The 24841-nt window shown below is 37.6% G+C and overlaps 1 protein-coding gene across 4 annotated transcripts in view; it reads right to left on the bottom strand.

Moving 5' to 3' along the window:
* Positions 1 to 24841, bottom strand: part of CEP128 (centrosomal protein 128) — a 412477-nt gene that overhangs the window by 123239 nt on the left and 264397 nt on the right. The window lies entirely within an intron of this gene.

Genomic DNA, 24841 nt, shown 5'->3' with positions numbered 1-24841 from the left:
AAGCCCAGGGTTTTGAACCGGCAACCTCAGCATTTCCAGGTCGACGCTTTATCCACTGCGCCACCACAGGTCAGTCTTATTTGTTTATTTTTTCTTTTGTTTCATTTGCCCAAGAAGATATATCTGAAAAAAATAGTACTATGAGAAATGTTTGCGATTTTATTGCCTGTTTTTTACCTAGGATTTTTATGGTTTTATGACTTACATTTAAGTCTTTAATCCATTTTTACTTTATTCTTGTATAAAGTATAAGAAGGTAGTGATTTCAGTTTTTTGCACAGATCTGTTCTATTCTCCCAACACATTTATTGAATAAACTATCTTTACCCTATTGTATGTTTTGTTCCTTTGTCAAATGTTAATGGACCAAAAAGGTGTGGGTTTATTTCTGGGCTCTCTATTCTGTAGCAATGATCTATGAGTCTGTTTAGATGTCACTACCATGCTGTTTGAATTGCTATGGCCTTGGAGAATAGTCTGATATCAGGGAGGGTGATTTCTCCAACTTTGTTGTTTTTTCTCAAGATTGCTGTGGCTATTTGGGGTTTTTGCGAGTCCATAAAATTTCTGGAATATATATTCAAGTTCTGTGAAATATACCATTGGTATCTTTATTGGAACTGTATTGAATATATAGATTGGTTTGGATAGAATGAATATTTTCATGATGTTAATTCTTCTCATTCATGAACATGGTATATGCTTTCATTTATTCACAGCTTCTTCAATTTCTTTCTTCAGTGTCTTATAATTTTCCAAATACAGGTCTTTTACATACCTGGTTAATTTTTTTCCTAGGTACTTTATTTTTGGATGCAATTGTAAATAGGATTGTTTTCTTGGTTTTCCTTTCTGATAGGTCATCATTGGTGTATAAAAATGCAACTAATTTCTAGATATTTATTTTGTATCCTACTAACTTTACTGAATTCATTTATCAGTTCTAGTAGTTTTTGGTGGAATCTTTAGGGTTCTCTATATACAGTAACATATCATTTGCAAATGATCCTTTTCAAATTTGGCAGCCTTTTATTTCTTCTTCTTATCAAATTACTGTGGCTAGAACTTCCAGTACTATGTTGAAAAAAAGCAGCAAAAGCAAACATCCCTGTCTTGTTCCCAATCTTAAGGGAAACGCTTGTAGTCTTTGCCCATTGAGTATGATGCTGGTTGTGAGTTTGACATACATGGCCTTTATTACATTGCATTTTGTTTCCTCTATTACCACCTTGCTGAGAATTTTTATCATAAATTAATGCTGGATTTCATCAAGTGCTTTTTCTGCATCTATTGATATGATCATGTAATTCTTATTCTTCAATTTATTTATGTGGTGTATTACATTTATTAATTTATGAATATTGTACCAACCTTGCATCCCTGAGATAAATTCCACTTAAGTATGGTGTATGAACAGTCAAGTTCTCAGGAAAGTGAGGGGAATGGCCCCCATCCCACAGCTATACAGCTCAATCACTGACACCCACTGAGTCTGCCCAGACCTCTACACACTGGACCAGGCATATGACTCTTCAGCAAGGCACATGCTCCCACAGGATAGGGGGACAGGGAGTCCAGAGCATGAGGCTATTGCATTCCCCCAGCCTGATGCCATAAAGAAGGCAGTGCTCCTACTAAGAAAGATGAAATCAGAGGTGTGGGAGAGTGAATCAGTACAACGATCCTGATGGCTATCCCATCAGCTTTCTTCCCAGAACCACAAACTCTAGCCTCACGAGTCTAATCTGCTCTGTACTCCCTCCGCTGGAGTCCAGGATGAGTTTGCAATTGAGATTTTGGGCACTGGCTCTTTAAAAGAATACCTATATTTCTAGTAGACTTTCATATCTCTGGCAGACAGAATCCCTCTGATTTTCACAGCCGATGTTCTGTGGGTGCCTTTTCCTGGCTCTGGTGCTCTGGGCTGGGGAGTGCAGCTTGGGGTTTAGGCACCAAACTTCTCAGGGGGAACTTTTGCAGCTGAGATATCCCTCTGGAATTTCAACTTCCACATGGGACCAGCCCTTTTTGCATCTTCTCCCTTCCTACCACTCTTGATGTGTTTTCTTTTGTAAATTTTTGCTTATAAGACTTCCCTTCAGCTAGTCTTCAGTTGGTTATTCAGGTTGATTGCTCTCTTAGTTGTAAATCCAGTTTTGTCCAGGAACGAGGTGAGTATAACCTCCACCTCCTTCACCATCATCTTGGATCTCCCTGATGAGGTTGTTCTTTTTTTTTAGGTCAAAGCATATTTAAAGACATCAATTACACTTAGGCACATAAAGATTCTGAAGAGCAGGTAACAGAATACAATGACTGCTGGAAGAAGCAACATGATAGGATAAGAAAGGAGAGAGACATAGGAAATGTCAGAGCATGGTACGAGAGCATGCAGTGCTATACTCTCAGTTGATGCAGAGGACAATTACTCTATAATGCGATCATCAGGTTTGAGGACAGTTGCCCCAAGTCATTAAATAAATGCTCAGCGTATTCTCCTTAAAAATCGAGGGGGAAACAAAAAAATGTAAGGACTTTACTGAAAGACTCTCAGGTGCAATTAAAACAAATATACATGCTTAAGGAAGTGAGCATTAATTATCTGAAACATTTATCTATGTATAGCACCTCATTAATAATGCTGCTGGCAGAACACTGAAGATGTTCAGTTAATATTTGATGGGTAAATTCATGAATGAACAGTACTCAAATGAGTACAATGCTATAGATATCTGATATAAATACATGTTTATTTATATTATACTTAAGAGAAATATTTAGAAAGTATCTATTAAAGAGCAGTTTTAGAAGAAGAAGAAAATTAGAGGAATAAAAATACTTAGAAAAATAATTTAAGTCCATTTCAAAGGAAAAAAAAAAGCTTTAAAAGTCTAAAACAGTGTCTGTTCACTTAGGTTTTTGGTGTTGGATATAATAGAACTAAAGCAATAAACAAACCAGGCTATAAAATGAAGGTCCCATAGCAGAGATTGCCTTCTATTTCCCTTAAGAGTTTTTTAAGTAACCTAACACATTCGCCTCCCTCGGCCTGTGTGTGTGTTTAAGTCACATTCAGAATCCCCTCAGCACAGCGCTACTGAAGGCAGTTTAGTTCTCAGGAGTAAGCAGAGTAGTGAAAAAGCTTCAATCACAAGAGCAGAAAAATCCGAGAACATTATACAGTTTTAGATCCATATGGTGGCTTGACAGACCAGACTAACCTCCAAAGGGAATTTTCCATTTGAATAATAGGTAGACAATTATGGGCATGTGCTTCAGGTTTTATTTAGAAACATAGATTAATGCATCTGTTAGCACATATAGTGAGTGCTCACAGGAATGATTTCCTGTACCACACTTGGGAGCACTATAGATATTTGTTTATCAGTATTCTCTTGTATTTTTTAACATAATGTACATTTTCTTTAGCTTAATTGTATGTCTTTAGACATAGCATCAAGTATCAAATTAGGAAAAGCACTTAGCTAAAATTATTACAAGCAGTAGAAGCAAAAAAGAAGAGACTGTCTATCAACATATTTAAACCAATTTCAAAATATGAACTGACATGGCTTTATGTAACAGACTCAAGTGCTAACATAAAATACAGCTACAATGGAAGTCTATTGTTTTTGCCTGTGCAGTATCTATTTCTCTCCTTCCCTGAAGACAGTGCCCAAATTTGTTTTGGCAACCACCCTTCCTCAAAGTCACCCTATAAAGTTCTGCTAGGGTTAACCCCCTGTCTGGTTTTAGCTTTGGACGAGTGACTGAATCCTGGTCAATGAGATTATCACAACAGGGAATGGTGTAAGAGTAGCATACCTGACCAGGTAAACTGTGGTCAAGGAGCATCAGGACTTTTACTGAAGTTATAGGCAAGCCGGTCTTTGCTTGCTAAGATGGTAGGACGTGAGCCTGAAGCTCTTAAGACCACAGTGTCACTACTGAGAGCCTGGATAAGGATCAAGTTAACACGAAGGGAAGCTTTAAATATAAAAGGGCTGGCCCTGGTCAGTTGGCTCAGCGGTAGAGCCTCGGCCTGGCGTGTGGGGGACCCGGGTTCGATTCCCAGCCAGGGCACATAGGAGAAGTGCCCATTTGCTTCTCCACCCCCCCCCCTCCTTCCTCTCTGTCTCTCTCCTCACCTCCTGCAGCCAAGGCTCCATTGGAGCAAAGATGGCCCGGGCGCTGGGGATGGCTCCTTGGCCTCTGCCCCAGGCACTCGAGTGGCTCTGGTCGAGGCAGAGCGATGCCCCGGAGGGGCAGAGCATCGCCCCCTGGTGGGCAGAGCATCGCCCCTGGTGAGTGTGCTGGGTGGATCCCGGCCGGGCGCATGAGGGAGTCTGTCTGACTGTCTCTCCCTGTTTCCGGCTTCAGAAAAATACAATAAATAAATAAATAAATAAATAAATAAATAAATAAATAAATATAAAAGGGCTGATAAGTCGATGAAGTAAGATTTTTTTAGATATCACAAATGAAGTTTCTTGTGCCATAGTTAGATTACATCTGTATAATTATTTCCTACATTAATAACACTCCAGTCCCCCACTTTCTTTGCTTAAGACAGTTTTTACCAGGTCTAATGTCACCAAGATTCCTGACTAATACAATTCACTGCTTTGTTTCTAAACTAGTTTACCATTTTTTAAAATTTAGCAACAATAGAAAGAATTGGGCTTTGATTTCTCAGTGAAGCCTGAGTTCTAAACCCCCTTTTCTAAAGAACCTACGGTAATTTCTACCAATAGATTAGTTATCACTTCCTTTGAGAATCTGTTGAGCACTAAGGATTCTTTACCCTAGAAATATATATATTTCCTTTACCTTTATAACACACACACACATACACTGAACGTGATATAAAAACATGATATAAAAACTGCATTGCCATCTAACTTTAAAAACTATTAAAGTTGTCAATAACAATTGTATAATGTATTGGAAGAACATCTAGGATTATATAAAGAAGAGAATCCAAAGTTCAGTACACTTACCACTAAAATTAAAATGGTCTAAAAATTTAGAGATAGCAGATAAAACTAAAGACTACAGGGCCCTGACTGGTTGGCTCAGTAGCTGGAGTTTTGGCCAGGACTGCCGACGTCCCATGTTCAATGCCCAGTCGGCCCACATGAGAAGCAACCAATGCTTCTCTTCTCCTCCTTCTCCCCCTTCTCCCTCTTCCCATCTCATAGCCAGTGACTTGATTGGTTCAAGCGTCAGCCCCAGGCTCTGAAAATAGCTCGGTTTATTCAAGCATCAGCCTTAGACAGGGGTACTAACTGGATCCCAGTCAGGGTGCATGCAGGAGTCTGTCTATTTCCCCTCTTCTTACTTAAAAAAGAAAATTAAAGACTACAAAGATGTTTAAACACTCTTAACAGTGTTTACCCATATCTTTTCTTTATTTTAAAATACAACACTACTGATATGTTTTCATATCAGATTCAATGACTGCTAAGATCAGTGAGTGAAGCTCTAGAAGGCTGGTCTTTTATTAGGTTGTAACTGTGATTGACAAAGCCTGGAGCGATTTATATTTCTCTTGTTCCAAAGAAGTACAAAATTCATTCATTAATGCAATTTAATGCAATTATGTAAACATTCTCATCAATTAATTTTTCATATACATCATTCCTATGTGCCAGACATGCAAAATGACTAACACAGAACCTGTGCTCCAGGGAGCTCACCGGGTTAAGAATTCATAAAAATTTATTTCCACCAGATAGAATGTAAACTGCACGAGAACAAGGATTTTTGTCTATTTTGCTTAGTGATATAGTCCAAGTTCCTACAACAATCTCACAATCATTAAAAGAGACAAAATTTGAATAAGGTTTCTCTTACTCCAAAGTCCATATTCTTAGCCAATATGTTACTCATCTTTCCTCACCAATAATGATTAGACTAAAAACTGGCTTCTTCTATAATGTATAAAGTCACATATCTGAAACATAACAGCACACACATTATAAAACAATAAACCCAGAAAAGTCACAAAAATAACCAGAATATATACTATGGTCACCATTATTCAGAATTATCCTTTATGGTTTTCTATATAGTATGTATCTCTAAATAATATATTGTTTGATTCTCTTGTCTTTAACATATATAAATATAATTATACTGTAAGTGTTCTTTTGTGACTTGCTATTCTCACTCAACTTTATACTTTTGAGATTACCATATTGGTGAGTTAATATGCATAATGCATTCATTTTAACTGCTTTACTATATAGCTCATTATATGAATATACCAGTTTTTCTATTCTAGGGGTAAGCATGTCAGTTGTTTTCAAGTTTTTTATGATTACAAATGATGAATATTTATGTACATAATTTTGTGGTTAGGTGTACTAAAGTTTCTCTTGGGTGTATCCCTAGGAGTGGAACTGTTGAGTCATGTGGCAAGTATACATTCAACTTTATAAAATAATGCTGAGTTATTTTCCAATATGCCCTATGAATGAATAAAAGTTCCATTGTGCTAGTCCTCACCACATCTATTATTACACATTAAAAACTCTCTAAGAAATGATTCCTGCCTGACCAGACAGTGGCGCAGTGGATGAAGCATCGAACTGGGATGCGGAGGACCCAGGTTCAAGACCCCACGGTCACCAGCTTGAGCGCGAGCTCATCTGGTTTGAGTAAAGTTCACCAGCTTGGACCCAAGGTCGCTGGCTTGAGCAAGGAGTCACTCAGTCTGCTGAAGGCCCATAGTCAAGGCACATATGAGAAAGCAATCAATGAACAACTAAGGTGTCGCAACGAAAAACTGATGATTGATGCTTCTCATCTCTCTCTGTTCTGGTCTGTCTGTCCCTATCTATCCCTCTCTCTGACGCTCTCTCTGTCTCTGTAAAAAAAAAAAAAAAAAATGTTTCCTAATCTAAACAACAACAAAGGCTTCTTTTATGACTTCCCTCCAGAGGGTTAATATTTATTGGCATGAGAAGCCTTCCATTTTAACAGTAACACTTTTCATTGTAAAAGTTTTATTATAAAGTCATATATCAGTATTAGGATACACATCTACTCGTATCACTCCCCTGCTTAAAGTATAAAAGGTATCTCCAGGGTTTGAGGGAGCTCTGGTCAAGCCTAGACTCCTCGCTTGGCTCACAAGCTCTCCAGTTTGTGTTGCTATCCCCTGCCTGCTTCTCTGGCCTCTTCCATCATCACTTTTTCTCTTTTCCTCTCACAAATGCTGGTGTCAAAGTGAACTTCTTCCAGTTCCTCCAGTGAAACTTCTCTGCTTCCTGCACCCCTGATCTTCACCTAGGAATAAGCAGAATTCCCACTAGATGCATCCATCCGCCAGCTGGGCTCTAGGTTTTACAAAGTTGGGGATCAGACCTATCTCATTCATCCCTGTATCTTCTTTGCTCAGCTCACTGTCCGATTCAAATTAAGTCTTCAATAAATATTTAAATAGGTCATTAGATGGTGAATTTATTAAGGTCAAAGGCTATTTATGGAGCCCTCTTGGGTCAAGGAGTCTTTCCTGGGCATGCATGTCTAGAATGGAAAGAGCCTGTGCCACATGCCTTCTTTCATAGTTGAACTATCAATAATTTCCCATGGCCAGAAAGCCGCATAGGAAGGGGGCAGGAGACGAGGCTGGAAAAGTGGGTCAGTAAGAGTCTTGCATGATGCATTATTGAGTTCAGATTCTGTACTCTAGGTAAAGGCAACCATTGCAAAATTTAAGCTTAGGTTAGCTACAATTAATTTAGTGTTTCAGAAAACTTCTTAGGATGCTTTATGGGGGTAAAATCCTGTTGAGAAACAAGTTTTCTTGTGGAAACCCATAATGCCTACTTTTAGTTCACACTGACTACATTCACTTAGATGAGTGAATCCTAACGTTCTCCTCCTGGGAACACTTTCCGGACTTTGATGCCAGAGATTCCTGAAGGGCATTTCTGGGTGGGAAGTTTTAAAGCAATGAAAATATTCTCCAAGGAGATCTATGACTACTTTAAAAGATTTGAAAGTGGCCTGACCTGTGGTGGCGCAGTGGATAAAGCGTCGACCTGGAATGCTGAGGTAGCCGGTTCAAAACTCTAGGCTTGCCTGGTCAAGGCACATGTGGGAGTTGAGGCTTCCTGCTCCTCCCCCCTTCTCTCTCTCTCTCTCTCCTCTAAAATGAATAAATAATTAAAAATAAATTTAAAAAAAAGATTTAAAAAAAATAAAAAGATTTGAAAGTGGCATTAACATCAATATAGAAGTTTCATGGAGACACAAACAGAAAAGGAAAGCAAAGAAGACTTTATGCAACTTTTCAACATTTTATATTTTCCCAATTGGTGAGTTAAACTTGGTAGGTATTTTTTTCCAGAATGAATAGATTAGAAAATAGAATTTCAGTTGTTATTTTCCCTTTATCTTAGCTCTGATTTCTTCCCATGTCTAATTCCGAGAAGCAAACCTCATAATCTTAGTCAACTTTATTTCTCTCACTTTCATCCCTACTTCCTGTGTTCACTTACAAAGTCACTCAAATCTTATGTTTTTCCATTTCACAACTTCAACCTTGGTCTTTCTTCCAATTTTTGAATTGTAAGAAAAGCATTCAAACAGTTTCTTTATCTATTGATACATTTTCTCTCTATTCTAGTATACCTCCAATAGTCAATGTGATAACCTCCCTTGCACAATTTTCATAACAGTTTTCCTCTGAGATAAGAAATCACCAATGGTTTCCCACAGTTTGATTTACCAGTCTGCATACACTTTAATATTCTTGGTGTGCCCTTAATGTATGGCCCTGTCCCCAAGTCCCTGGTCCCTTAAATACATAATTTTATATTTTCTAAATCACCTCTTTTCTTCCTAGAAGGTGATTCCCTCTGATCAATTCCTTTATTGGGTCTGCTTATTCAAGCTACTTATAATGCCTACCCCTCAATTGCCTTAAAGAAACATTCCTGGCCTTACTTCATACAAGTCTGATCACTCACTCAGTCTGTCAATGAAAATTCATTACAGTGTTCTCCTTGAAGCCCACACTTAATTATAAATGAGACACTAATTGAATTTCCCTTTAATTTGGACGTAGAATAGATATGACACATTGAATCCAATACCTAGTACATAACGGAAGATTTGGCATCAAATCTGCACATCCACTCTTTCCTCTCCAGATTTCAACTCCATCAGGAAAAAAAATTAGACCCTTCCATTGTCATCCACAATACCCAAATAGGACTGTTATACATATATTTTTAATTGCTAGTCCCTAAGACTAAAATTTAAGAAATTGAAAGCAAGAATAGTGACTAATCACTATATTGCCATACAATAATTACTACTATTAGTATGTTCAATAAATTAATCAGTCTACCCATTTATTGAGATCTCATTGTGTCAGGCATTGTTTTAGGCAATGCAACTTGCCAATCCTTACTCCAAAATGTCTCATATTCAAGCTTTTATCCCTTCTACTATTATTGCTTCCAGGCATCGTAGAAACACAGTATTTTATTCTTTCCCCAAAGCTTATTCCTACTCTAGTGTTTTCTCTGCCAGTAGCACTACACAGTTTTTTGGTTCTGCGTGCCAAAAATGTACCCCTTATCTCTAATGCATCATAAAAGGTCCTTCTGATTTAAACTCTCTCTCAAATCCAGCTATATCTCACCATCTCTGTTACTACTACTCCACGCTAATATTATATTTTCTTTGGGACTGGCATAGCCTCTTAAGAGGCCTCCCCACTTCCACTTTTGCCCCTAGCTCTTCTCCAAATTTAGACTGAATTATCCTTTCAAAACACAGATCTCACCATATAGCCACAGCTTGCGTAAAAACCAGCAATGGACTATCAGTACTGTTAGAATGAAACTGAAATGCTTAACATGGTCTATCCCACCTGTGGTAGTCAGAACAGGTAGCTCCCTCCCCCACAAGGATGTCCACAACCCACCCTAACTCCCCATGTGTAAGATGCTCCCATGTATGAGATGCACATTAATTCTGGGGCCCAAAATTTGAAAAAAAGTATTAAATAAAGTTATTGAACTCAAGTTTTATTCATCATAAAATCCATAGACCTTCTCATCATTGTCAAAACTCTCATCCATTAGTTTGTCTTCATTTGTGCCTGATGATGAATCACTGTCTTCAACAATGAGCATAAAAACAAGCACGAAAAAGCGGGAAATGTAAGTAAAATAATCTACAATCACTGTATAAGATGAACCCAGTTTTTAGACCCCAAATTTTTCAAAAAAAGGTGCATCTTATATATGGAGAAATACATGGCAAGGAAGGATTGAGGTTACAGATAGAATTAAGGTTGTTAATCAACTGACCTCAAAATAGAGAGATTATTCTAGATTACCCAGATGGACCCATTATAATCAGAAAGTTCCCTAAAAGAGAAGAGGGAAACAGAAAAGTGAGAGAAAAAGAAGCAAGGACAGAGCGAGGTTGTCAGTGTGGTGTGATGTGAGGAGGATGCTAGCCTCTCTTGGGGCCATGAGCCAAGGAATATGAGAAGCATCTGGCAACTGGATAAACAAGCACACACACCCCCAAATCCTCCTGAAAGGAAGGAAGCCCTGTCAATGCCTTGATTTGAGCCCATTCTGGACTTCTGACCTACTGAAACTTAAAGAAATACATTTGTACTGTTTAAGCAACTAAATTTGTGGTAACGGGATAGTATCATAGCCAATTAATATACCACCTAACACTCCTCTTCTACCCCTCTCCTCTCTTAGAAGGGCCAGGCTCTCTGTTGCCACAAGCCTGAGAGTATTTGTTATACCGATCTGCTATCTTTGGGTTAATAATACCATATCCCTAAACCAGTTTGTACTGCATGTAGCTAGAGACAGGCTCTCCTTTTTGTTCACCATTCTGTCACAAGCTCCCAACCCAGAGCAGAGAATAGGCCAAGTAAATATTTGTTGAATGAAGATAACCAAGTATATATACCACCAATCCCCTGAAGGCACCTTCTAGTAGACTAGTTACCAGTGTTTCTTTTCTCTAAAAAGTCCTGTAGACCCATCTTAGACATAGTCTCCTCATCAACCAAACATATGATTCTCAATTGAGGAGTATAACATATCTTGTAAACTGTTCATGGATCAAGGTCAAAAACAGAGATGGACATTAGTAAAATACATTGTAGTTCCACTTTCGCCATTTCGTTGCTGTTAAGCAGCTTTAGACAACACAGTTAAACTCTCTGGGCTTCAGTCTTAAATCACAATAATCTCATGGAGGTTTGGGGTCTGGATAAGAAATACATGATTCTACAATTTCCATTCATTACATTATAAGCTCTCTGGGGTTTTTTGTCCATACATTACCCTCGCTTTCACCTCTTGTATAAATTCTGTGAGGTCAAGGCCTGTGTCTGCCTTTGTCTACCATCGTGTACTACACAGTATCTACTTCTGCAATTCAGTTAATACTTTCTGAATGCATGAGGACAATCAATAAATATTTTCTAAGCACATAAAGGAAATATTCCTGACAGAAACTCTCATATTTTTATCAAATCAATCTCTATGTGGTTTAACAAGCTTATCTTCTCTAGAGTGGACTGAATGGTGCCCTCCTTCAAACATCAAAACCTGATTTCTGGAACCTGTGAATGTTACCTCATATGGTAACAGTTCTGCAGCTAAAACAAAGGCAGATTTTGAGATGAGGAAATAATACTGCATTACCTAGGTGGTCCATAAATGTCATCACAAATGTCCTTATAAAAGAAAAGCAGAGGGTGATGAGACATGCAGACATACCTCAGAGATATTATGGGCTCAGTTCTAGACAACCTCAATAAAGTGAATGTCACAATAGAGCGAGTCACATAAATTTTTTTGGTTTTCCAGTTCGTATAAAAGGTATGTTTACACTACACTGTAGTTTATTAAGTGTGCAATGGAATTATGCTGAAATATGTACATACCTTAAATAAAAAAATACTTTATTGCTGAAAATGCTGACCATCATCTGAGCCCTCAGGGAGCTATAATCCTTTTGCTGATGTAGGGTCTTGCCTCAATACTGATGGCTGCTAAATAATTAGGGTGAGGGTTGCTGAAAGCTGGGGTGGCGGTGGCAATGTTTTAAAATAAGACAACAATGAAGTTTGCCACATCGACTGAATCTCCCTTTCACAAACGATTAGTCCATAGCATGTGATGCTATTTGGTAGCATTTTACCAATAGCAGAACTTCTTTCAAAACTGAAGTCAACCCTCTCAAATCCTGCTGCTGCTTTATCAATTACATTTCTGTGATACTTTCATTTTTATGTCATTACAACAATCTTCATAGGTTCTTCACCAGGAGTAGATTTCATCTCAGGAAACCACTTTCTTTGCACACCTATAAGACGGAACTCTTCATTCAAGTTTTATCACGAGATTATAGCAAATCAATTACATCTTTAGACTTCACTTCTCATTTTAGTTCTCTGGATATTTCTACCACATCTGCAGTTACCTCCTCCTCTCAACTCTTGAACACCTCAAAGTCATCCACGAGAGCTGGAATCAACTTCTTCTAACCCTGTTAATGCTGATATTCTGACCTCTTCTCATGAATCACGAATGTTATTAATGGTACCTAGAATGGTAAATCCTTTCCAGAGGATTTTCAATTTACTTTGCCAAGATCCATCTCAGGAATTACTGTCAATGACAGCTCTAGCTGTACAAACTCTGTTTCTTAAATAATAGGACTCAGAATCACTCCTTGATCCATGGGCTAGAGAATGAATGTTGTGTTGGCAGGCATTCAAACAAAATTTAATCTCCTTGCACATCTCTATCAGAACTCTTTGGTGACAATTTGTATTATCAATGAGCAGTAATATTTTGAAAGGAATCTATTGGTTTTTGTTTTTGTTTTTGTTTTTTTTTGAGTACTGGGTCTCAATAGTAGGCTTTAAAATATTCAGTAAATAAGATTGTAAACAAGTATGCTGTCATCTGGCCTTATTGTTCCACTTACAGAGCACAGGCAGAGTAGATTTCACATAATTCTTAAGGGCCCTAAGATTCAGGAAATTGTAAATGAGCACTGGCTTCAACTTAGTCACCAGCTGCATTAGCCCCTAACAAGAGAGTCATCCTGTCCTTTGAAGCTTTGAAGCCAGACATTGACTTCTCTCTAGCTATGCGAGTCCTACACGGCATCATCTTCAAATGTAAGACTACTTTGTCAACAATGAAAATGTGTTGTTTATTGTAGCCACTTTCATTATCTTAGCTCTATCTTCTGGTAACTTGCTGCTTCACTTTGCACATGTTACAGAGACAGCTCCTTTCCTTAAACGTCATGAACCACCCTCTGCCTCACGTTTCCTCTGCAGCTTCCTCGTCTCTCGCAGCCTTCACAGAACAAGAAAGTTGGGGTCTTGCTCTGGGTCCGTCTTAGGCTCTGGCTTAATGCAGTGATTGCTCACCCTTTTCATCTCACGACACATGTAAACTAATTACTAAAATTCTGTGACACCAAAGAATATACTTTTTCTGACATGAGAAAAAAAAGGTATAATTTTGACTGATTAACAAAATAATAATAGTTGTAGTAACTACCTACCCTTTTTGCCCCAAAGTGACTTTTTTAAAAATCATGTGCTTATACTTGCATATAAGGATTTCTGATGCCAATTAGATATAACCTTATTAAGTGATATGACTGATAAGATGCAACTCTTATTATATGACCTATGTATATATTTATGGTCCAACACAAGGTATACACATTGGATGGCTATTGTGTTGGCTGTTGTCATTTTCTTATTTGACAATTTAAGGGAAAAGAGGTTGGGCCCTTGACTAAAATAGTCAGGTACTGCATCTTTTAAAAATTCATGGGGCACACCAGCTGAAAATCACTAGCTTAAAGGAATGTTGTGGCTGGTTTGATCGTCTATCCAGACCATTAAAACTTTCTGTATTTCAGCCATAGGCCTGTTTCACTTTTCATTCATGTGTTCACTGGAATAATACATTTAATTTCCTCTAAGAATTTTTCTTTTGCATTCACAAGTTAACTGATACAGAGGGCAACTTTCAACATGCCTTCCTCACTAAGCTTAATCATTTCTAGCTTTTGATTTAATGCTAGAGACGTGTGACTTTCACTTAAACACTTTGAGGCCACTATAGGGTTTTTTGTTGTTGTTTTTTTACAGAGACAGAGAGAGAGAGAGTCAGAGTGAGGGATAGACAGGGACAGACAGACAGGAATGGAGAGATGAGAAGCATCAATCATTAGATTTTCGTTGCACATTGCGACACCTTAGTTGTTCATTGATTGCTTTCTCATATGTGTCTTGACTGCGGGCCTTCAGCAGACCGAGTAACCCCTTGCTTGAGCCAGCGACCTTGGGTCCAAGCTGGTGAATTTTTGCTCAAACCAGATGAGCCCACACTTAAGCTGGCGACCTCGGGGTCTCGAACCTGGGTCTTCCACATCCCAGTCCGATGCTCTATTCACTGCGCCACCGCCTGGTCAGGCCACTGTAGGGTTGTTAATTGGTCTAATTTTAATATTGTTGTGCTTTAGGATATAGCAAAGCCCGAGAAGAGGAGGAGACAAAGGAGAATGGCTGGTTGGTTGAGCAATGGGAACACACACCCCCTTCCATTAAGTACACTATCTTAGATGGCTGTGGTTCATGGTGCCCCCAAACAATTACAACAGTAACATCAATGATCAATGGTCACAGATCACAGTGAAAAATATAATTTTAAAAAAAGTTTAAAATATTGCAGGAATTACCAAAATGTGAGACAAGGACACAAAGCGAGCAAATGATATTAGAAAAATGGCACCAGTAGAGTTGTCACAAACCTTCCATTTGTTAAAAAAAAATACTCTTCTTTGGATTTCTGATCATATAGCTTTCTGTCTGGAAATGTCCTTCTTCTTTCTCCTGTGTTAATCAATGTTCAGTAAATAAATAACAACTAGCCAAATTCTTTAGTTCCTTCAAGTGTCACTTCTTCCATAAAGCACTCTCTGAATATTTCAAGCCATCTAAATCTCTTTCATCTGTGTACAGTGATAACAAAGTCCATATAATTTTGTATTCTGGGACTTGTACACCCATTGGCATATATTTAAATTATCCCACAGAGCAATTCAGTGTTTACTTTTTCATGGTGTCCCCCAGTCTATGCACAAAACCCAACTTATGGGCACAAAGGGCCCGGGATGCTTTCTTCCCACAGGCTCACAGGCTCCACTCCTCTCTCCTCTCAGACGTTTGCTCACCTTAACATACAGAACTTACCTAACCACCCCTCCCCTGTTGTTCTACTTCCTTACTCTACTTTTTCTCTATAAGACTTTTCAAACCAACTAGTATATTTTTCATTTATGTCTTCCTTTTCCACAAAGAGACAGTGAGCCCCAAGAATGTAGGTATAACAACTAGCACACAATAAATATTTATGAAATGAATAACTGAATGCAAGAAAGTGCCTAATATCAATATGTCTATTAGCTTAAGAGACTAAGGAGTCTGTCTGTATATAGGTGACTTGAAATACTATCTCTGAATTCCACCAAGGCCTGGAATTTCTACTTCAATAGCCCTTTTACTCAGTTTCTTCTAAAGCCAGTGACCCAATGTACAATCACTTAGATGTTAAAAAAATATCTATAGTCCTTCTTCCCTCTTCTTTTCATTCCATTATATGCATGCTCTGGAGGTTGAAATGTAAAGAAAAAATAATGGAATGCAGCCCCCCAACTCTCTAACACATAGCTGTCTGGTTATATTCCATGTACAATGTCCAGCAATGACAAAATGACCATTTTCCAGTGGAGTGAACTGTTGTTAGAAAATAGTATTAAACCAAAGAACCAAACCTATGTAAGAGTTATACTTATTTATCTATTTCCATAATGAGATTTAAACTTTTACCTTCAAATAATGGAAAAGTTTCTGATTATGAAGTGAACTGTATAAAAATAAGTCAAACAATCTTCATTCTGGAGGATACAGACAAGATACGGTTCAGAAGCTGAGTTCAGACAAAACAATTTGATGCAAAAGCTAACAAACATATGAGAAAAGTTACCAAAAGAGAACTGCTGAAGCAAAAAACACCAATATGTTCCACTGAGAGCAAGAAGGGTATTTACATAAAATTCAAATGAAAAATGAGGCGAAGAGCAAAATACAAGTTTAAGAGAACTGAATTCTCTCCAGCAATGCGTGCCTAAAATGAACTCATTGTTTTTATTATAACTGAAATACAGTAAAATATCTATGCCCTTTTAAACACGTTTATTGATGACATGTTAGAATCCTTATAATGAAAATCTGTGGACCACCCAAATCTTTTTATTCTAATACAATTTGTCTGAAATTAACACATTACTAGAAATAATATTCTTAGCTTTTATGTCTTAGATTATCATTCTTTCTTCTTTTGTTTACTTATTCATTTTTAGAGAGAAGAAGGGAGAAACATTGATTTGTTCTTCCATTTATTTATGCATCGGTGGTTGTACGTGCCCTGACCAGAGATTGAACCCACAACCCTGATGTCAGAATGATGCTCTAAAACAGGGGTCCCCAAACTACGGCCCGCGGGCCACATGCGGCCCCCTGAGGCCATTTATCTGGCCCCCGCCGCACTTCCAGAAGAGGCACCTCTTTCATTGGTGGTCAGTGAGAGGAGCATAGTTCCCATTGAAATACTGGTCAGTTTGTTGATTTAAATTTACTTATTCTTTATTTTCAATATTGTATTTGTTCCCATTTTGTTTTTTTACTTTAAAATAAGATATGTGCAGTGTGCATAGGGATTTGTTCATAGTTTTTTTTATAGTCTGGCCCTCCAATGGTCTGAGTGACAGTGAACTGGCCCCCTGTGTAAAAAGTTTGGGGACCCCTGCTCTAGAACCAACTGAGAGCAACCAGGCCAGGGTACTTTCTTTCAATATTAATTAGTCTTTACTTTGTGGACTACAAAGAAAGGAGTCAAGACCATGCAAACTTCCTCATCCCTTTGAGTAGAATTATAATCTTATTTGAAACCACAGTTGTTGGTTTTTTTTGATGGGCTGTTGTGCCCTTAGACTGAAATAGGCAAGAAGAGCTGAGAGTAATTATCACATGCTGTCAGAAGCAAAGAACAAACAATAAAATTTAACTCAGTCTATCTGACTACAAAGGCAAATAAATACATAATGAAATTCTTTCTTATAGAAAGTGACTTTCCAGGGACAGAGACCAATGAAAGCACACACTTAATGAAATTTAACCTCAATAACCAAGCATTGCTTCTAACCACTATCCTTTGGAATACAGAAACATCTTTGTTATTTTACTTTGAAAGGGTATTTACAGTAACAGATTTTTATTTCAAATGTGATAGATTTCTCTGTGGTTAAGTCAGTTCAACTAGCTAGATCCCAGTACAAATAAGTTCAAGTATTATTCAGGTGTATAGGAGGTACCCTCATCTTTCTTTTCTAGATTATAAAGTACGTCATTAGTGATAGGAAGGATCAAACCAGACACAGAAGATACTTTTTTTTTTATTCCACCATCATTACTGGTAAAAGACAAATTTCATGACCTATTAATAATAAGTGAAGACCCCTATGTTCACATATGGAGGACAGTACATTCATATTACTTTTACTATGTCATCTGTTAATTCCTCAGGCTAGTATAGGGCTCTCAACCCTTCTTAAAACCACTACTAATTCTCTGTCTACGTTGAGTCCAATGGACATGTTAAATGACTTACCTAACTTGACCGATCTGTTGCACTTGATACTACGAATAATTTCCTCAGTATTTTCTACTCCTCACAACATTCTCCCCTCTTCTGTCTCTGAACCCTCACTTCTCTGTATGCTTCCCGGGTTCCCCTTAAACACTGATGCTCCCCTGGGTCCCAGCCAAAGCTCTCCTCTTTTCTCACTCGCAGGTCGGCTTCTGGATAATCACAAATGTGAATGTGGCCCTGACAAGTGCCCTTGTGTACACCATTCCCAAACTGGAGACTGCTTTCTAGGTGGTCTACTGTGAATGACTGTTAAAAGGTCAAAAAAGAATATTTTCTCTCCACTCAACAGTATTTATCTGAACAGTAAAAGAAAGCTCTATGGTAAATAATGAAAATAGGCATATCAGAACAACTTCGCAATATAATTCAATTCAAGTTAGTACAACGTGTGTGGGATGGGGAAAATACCAAGAAATATTAGTTATCCCTACTTTGAACCCTCGCTACAAACTACTGGTGTTCCCATCAACCCAGTGATCTTTGAGCAGTAGGTAGAGAGGGGCCTGTCAGGAACCAGTTTGCTTAAAATCCAAAGAGTCTCCTGGAAAGACCCATCCTAAGAAAAGAGGGGGTGAAGCTTATTCCTGCAATAAAGCTTTAGCACTGATAAAAAAAATAAAATAAAAAAATAAGCAAGTAATTCTTATGTAACATGGAATGTATGACTAGGATTTTGCTTTATGAAGCTACTTTAACTGTATAAACTCAAAAGAATACTGCTGGGCTCTGACGCTCCGCATGCATCAGCAGTGGTGTCATGAGGAGGACAGGGCCCCGGGCAACGGCAGTCCTGCCCACCAGCAATGGGGGTTGGCAGGCCCCACAGCAATGAGCAGGCAGGCCTCACCAGTGTGATGCACAGCCTCACAGTGGGACTTACCAATGATGGCAGTGTGTGAAATACACAGCAGCACGCAGCCAAAGGGCCACTGGTACCCACGGGGGCAGCAAAGCCTGGCAGGATCAGAAACATGTGGCAGGAATGCACACACTCCCAGCAAAGAGGGCAGAACACTTGGCTCACATCACGTGTAGTGGCTTGAACAGTGACTCCCCGCAAAAATTCCATGTCTACCTGGAATCGCAGAATGTGAACTTATTTAGAAATAAGGTTAATTAGGAATCTCAAGAAGAAATTATTCTGGATTTACAGTGGGCCCTAAATCCAATCACTGGTATCTTTATAAGAACAGGGAGAAGGGGATTTGGACACAGACACACAGGGAAGAAGGCCATGAGATGACAGAGGCAGAAATGGGGGTGATGCAGCTCTAAGGCGAGGAATGCCACAGACCACCAGTCAGCACCCAAAGCTGCAAGAGGCACAGAATGATTCTGCCCTAGAACCTCCAGAGGGAGCATGGCCCAGCCAACACCTCGATTTACGTCTTCGGGCCTCTGGAACAATAAGAGAATAGGTGTCCGTTGTCTTAAACCAGCTAGTCTGTGGTACCTCATTAGGGCAGCCTGGGGAGAAGGACTGGACAGAGCTATGTGTACCTCAGAGACCAACACTTAGGGCTCCTCAAACTACCGGCAGCAACAGGAAGAAGACTTTACTGACAGGGTGGGACCTGCAAAAGCAAGGAAGGACAGAGCTATTGCTCCGAGAGAAATTTGGTCTTAGTTTTATCTGCATCTTTCTACCACCACTTGCTTCTGTTGGTTCAAAAGAAAATATTGTTGGCTTTCTCAAAAATCTTACTGATACAACATAATGAGAAATCCAAGCTCAAATATCAAAGAAGTGATTAATAATGACCATGACTAATATTAGCCTCTTTGGTTAATAGTCAATTCAATGAAACAACAAAATACAGTATCAATATAAAACCCTCCTCTTAAGATAATTTAACCACTCCGTATTTCTGTAAAATTAAGCTCCTTGGAAAGTGAAAGGATGTGACTCATGGCAACTGGCATTTAGTGAATGTCTCATGTAAATTAACTTATTAGATAATAAAGACACAAAAAAAGGCACAGTAACATATATAGCTCATATTGTTATTTTCATGAAATAGAACATTTTCAACATGTTCTTAAATGATCAATTGCACGTTCTAGGAAAAGAATCCATTTCAATCTAATCCTATCTCATTCAGTAAAAACGGAAGAACAGCACACAGTTCTGAGGAAAAAATACAAAGGGTGATGGGACATATGACAATTCTTCCTACGTGACATGCTCCAGATTATCAGAACACTCTGTGTCTTGGAATCCTCATCAATCAGCTCATGTAACTTTTCATTCTAGCAAGCTTTGACTACAGGAACCAGATAGAAACAGAACACCATTTTACCCACTTCTCAACAAAAATAAAGCAGCTGAGATATATATACTATCGGTATATTTTCAAATAGTCTTACTTTTTAAAAAGGGTTTTCATCTGAAACTATAAACAAAATTCTTTTTCCCGTATTGTTTCATTTTTATTTTTCAATTACCACTGACATTCAATATTATATTAGTTTCAGGTGCATAGCAGAGTAATTAAACATTTATATAATTTTCAAAATGAACATCCCAATAGTACCCCCCAACAGTATACAGTTATTACCATATTGTTGACTCTAATCCCTATGCTGTACTTTATGACTATTCTGTAACTGCTGATTTGTACTTCTTCATCCTCTCACCATTTTTACCCTGTCCCCAAACCACTTTCGGATTCTCCTTCTCAATAAGTGTTAGTTAATATTTCTGTTTTACAGAAATATAATATATTAAAATATTTTTTAATCTTGCGTTAAAAAAGGCCACTGTCATCAAAGGGTTAGTTAATACTCCATCCAATAAAGGAAATGAGACAACAAATTAGCAGCATTCAGTACATCTCAATGAGCAGCAAGAATAAAAACACTTATAGTATGGAGTAGGGGAGGTATTACTACTTAATAGGTTGGTTACAACAGTATTGTATAGGATGTAGCATTCAAATTGGTCTTTTAAAATGAAAAGAAATTAAAATAAGCAAAGAACACTGACATCAAATGCTGGCAAGGATGTGGAACAACGGGAATTCACATTCACTGATGGTGGGAAAGCCAAATTGTACAGACATACTGCAAGACAGCTTGGCAGTATCTTACAAAACTAAACATAATCTTACCATACGATCCAGCGAGTGTGCTCCTTGTTCACCCAAATGAACTGAAAACTTATGTCCACACAAAAATCTGCACAGGGATGTTAACAGCAGCTTTATTCATAACTGCTAAAACTTGGAAGTCACCAAGATGCCCTTCAGCAAATGGACAAATAAACTGTGGTACATCCAGACAATGGAATGTTATTCAGCGCTAAAAAGAAACACGCCATCAACCCATGAAAAGGCATGGAGGAAAGTTAAATGCATTTTAGAAAGTGAAAGAAGTCAATCTGAAAAAACTACGTACTGTATGAGTTCAACTACCTGACATTCTGGAAAAGGAAAAACTATGGAAACAAAAAAGATCAGTGATTGCCAGGGGTTCAGAGTTAAAGACAGAATACAAGATTATCAGGGCAGTACAACTGCTCTGTATGATATACATTATTATACATTTATACGTGGAGACACGTTATTATACATTTTTCAAAACCCACAGAATGTACAATACCAAGTGTGAGCCCTTATGTAAACTACAAACTTGGGGTAATTATAATGTGTCACTGTGGGTTCATCCATTGTTAAAACGTATCACGCTGGTGGGGACAGTGATAATCGGGAGGCTGTGCATGTACAGGTAATGGGGTTTATGGGAACTCTATGCAGTTTTCAGGCACTCTTGCTGTGAATCTAAAACTGCTCTAAGACATAAAGCATTTTTTTAAAGCAAAAATTGGTAGAAGTACTTGGGATACAACATATTCCAAGCAAATACAAAAACATAAACAAAGGCATGTACAATAGTTTTCTAAGCACAGAGGTTATTAAGGGTTCAAGCAATGGTCGGATTGGTCAAAAAACACAGTTATGAATCAGAAACAGAACTGATCTTCATTGAACAGTATGATGTATGTTTATTGAAGTGTACACACACATATATACACAGGAAAATATATTAATATATATGTGTTATATGTATATGATATGTGTATATATATAACAAGACATATGACATATGATATTCAGACATGTCATCATTGAAAATGAATGTATAATATTGCATTAAATACATTCATGAATGTATTCAACAAATATGGCTGCCTACTCTGTCTAGGCACTATTTATATGTATCAGAATTTATTCAACACTATTTTAGCCAATTACGTTGATTTCACTTGTTTATTATCATGAAAAAGAGATGAATACCAATATATATATAAAAATCTTTCAAATAGATTTTTATTATTTTTCTTAGAGCAACTTGTAAGAAGTAGAATGCTAGGTCAAAAAGTACTTTCATATATAAGGCCATATATAGTGTTCATATAGAAAAAATACAATAATTATAAATAATAATACAACAAACTCTGTGTTTTTTATGCTCAGAAAACCTATTTCTGCCGCACCCTGTGTATGCATGTGTATATATCACTGGTTCTCAAACTTTTGAGTCGGGGCGCAATTAAAATCCTACAAATAATTATAGGCGCACTGTATACAAATTTCTGAGTAATATAATAATTAAGTTAAATATTAAAGAAAAAATATAAAGTACAAGCGTGCTTTTATGGTAATTAAACAAAATAAATACTACAAAATTAAATTTATTCTGACATTAAAAAATATTTTTGTTAAATTTTTTGTTATACTTTTTAGAATTCATAAAAAAGAGGGGTTAAAGAATAAAAAAATGTCAAAAAAGTTATCTTTTTATATATAGAGATACATTCTTAGTAAGATTCAGTAAATTCAGCAGGTCCTGGCATGAATGTGTTAAGTTTTCTCATTCTCGTGTTTATGAGAAACATGAGCCTGATGTGTCCTAGAGATTTCTTCAATGTTTGGGCATATATTTGAAAGGCAAATTCTCATTTCCTCATCAGTACATTGAAGAACTCCTCTCTTTTTACTCTTAATTGTGTTGAGTGCAGAAAACCCCCACCATACATACCGTCTTAATTTTACACCAAACAAAGGATAGAAGAAACTTGCCTCCAGTCTTTACAGGTTACCTGGGGGGTAGTGTAAACAATCCAGCACCACAGCTTAACAGCCTTTCTAAACCTAATCAGGCAAGTGAGGTGGGGGTTGGGCAGACTGTCAGCTTACAGCCAATTCCCCACACTTCTGTTCCCCAAAAATCTAATTCCAATAACCCTATTGGTTTTTTAGTCCCCAACAGGTACATATTTCTCGGGAATACCAGAGGGCACACCTGGAAATCTTCAGAGCACCCTGGCACACACTTTGAGAACCACTGGTATATATACATAGATTGCATTCTGAAAAGACTGGCTGAAATGTCTCAAAATGCTTATTACATCACTAATTCTTACTAACATTATATACAATTAGCTTTAAAAAAGATGCCTACTGCTGTGTGTAATTTCCTTATCTCCTTCTGATACCTTTTCACTCCGTTTTGTGGGGGTTTTCCTCGGCATGTCTCATATCATTTTCCAACCCCCTCATTTGAGGCCTTGCATTCCACTGAGCACATAAAATAGTCTAAGACTATTTTTTCCGCACCTGAAGTACATCACTTTCAAAGTTGTGCTTTTCCTCTGAGCCTTCAGGTAATATTTTCTTTCCCTTGAACTATAGTGTTTTAAAAATAGACTCTATATTGATTTCTTCTCCTTTACTGATCCTTAAATAAGGCAATAGCTATCAGGATTCAATCATCCATCCCCTTTTGAGATCTACCATTGCAATTTTGCCCACAGGGGACACTTGGAAATGTCTGAAGACATTTTTGATTGTTGCAATTGGGGAGAGCAGCTGTGCTACTGGCGGCAGGTGAATAAAGGTCAGAACCACGGCTGAATGCAAAGCCTAAAATGAACAGCACAACCCCCCAAAATAAAATATTATACAGTCCAAAATATCAGTGGTGCTGAGATTGGGAAGCCTTGTAAGAGACCATTTGATAGCTACTTCTTCGTGTCTAATTCACAATATGTTACAGGCTTTCATTAACATAATGCAGTTCTACTGAGGTAGTACTGTTTGGGTCTCAGACTCTCTAAAATAGCACAGCATATGATAAATTATATTTACTTGTTTCCCTAACTTTAACAACACTATTTTTTCAAGCTACGCTATACTATACTATACTATACTATACTATACTATACTATACTATACTATACTATACTATAGAGATTGTAGATCAAAATATGCATGCTGTCACAACCAGTCAACTCCTCATATGTCTTGATGAAATATTTTCTGGAAGTTTGGCTTCAACATAGACATAGAAATATGGCTACCACAAAAATTAGCAGCAACTTTTTGGAGTGAGAGTTGGCTGGTTTAATGTTTGCTATAGAATTTGGGTCTCTGAGTCAAGGAAAAGCGGAGGAAATAAGCAAAAATGCTTTCTGCTTTTTTTTCAGGGAGTTTCTGTTTAAGGAAGTCAAGACTGATCCAATTTTTCCTCAATTCAGTTTCACTTGCCTTATGTTTATGGAGTTTAATTCTATATTTTGGCATTAGGTTATATGTTATTCTTGGATCTTAGCATGACTGCTATTTTGGGCATTGGAAAGCGGTATGTTAAATATTTGGTGGGATTTTGGAAGAGTCTTCAATAGTGGCTACAACTGATATGTAATTATACATGATTATGAATCAAACTAAGCTATGCTTTTCAGTTATCAGCAATAACGGGTACACTAAAATAAGAAAATATTACTAATCCTTTTTTGCTGTTCTTCACTTACTTTATTAAACTAACTTCTATTTCCACTTTTCACTAAAAGAGATCACAAGGTGGGTTTAAAAAAGTATGCTTATAAAAATGACCATTACTAAAGGAAGTCTGTAGAAGAGTATCCACATACTGTAAATGTTTTAAAAAGTAAATGACATCAGAGTTGTAGAAGTGCATCTGCTTATTCATCCTTCCAGCCAGCAATATATTTATTATTAGATTAAATATAA

The sequence above is a fragment of the Saccopteryx leptura genome, chromosome 6 (genome assembly GCF_036850995.1).
Source record: "Saccopteryx leptura isolate mSacLep1 chromosome 6, mSacLep1_pri_phased_curated, whole genome shotgun sequence".
In the NCBI taxonomy this organism is placed as follows: Eukaryota; Metazoa; Chordata; class Mammalia; order Chiroptera; family Emballonuridae; genus Saccopteryx; species Saccopteryx leptura.
This window is presented reverse-complemented; position numbering and strand designations above follow the sequence as displayed.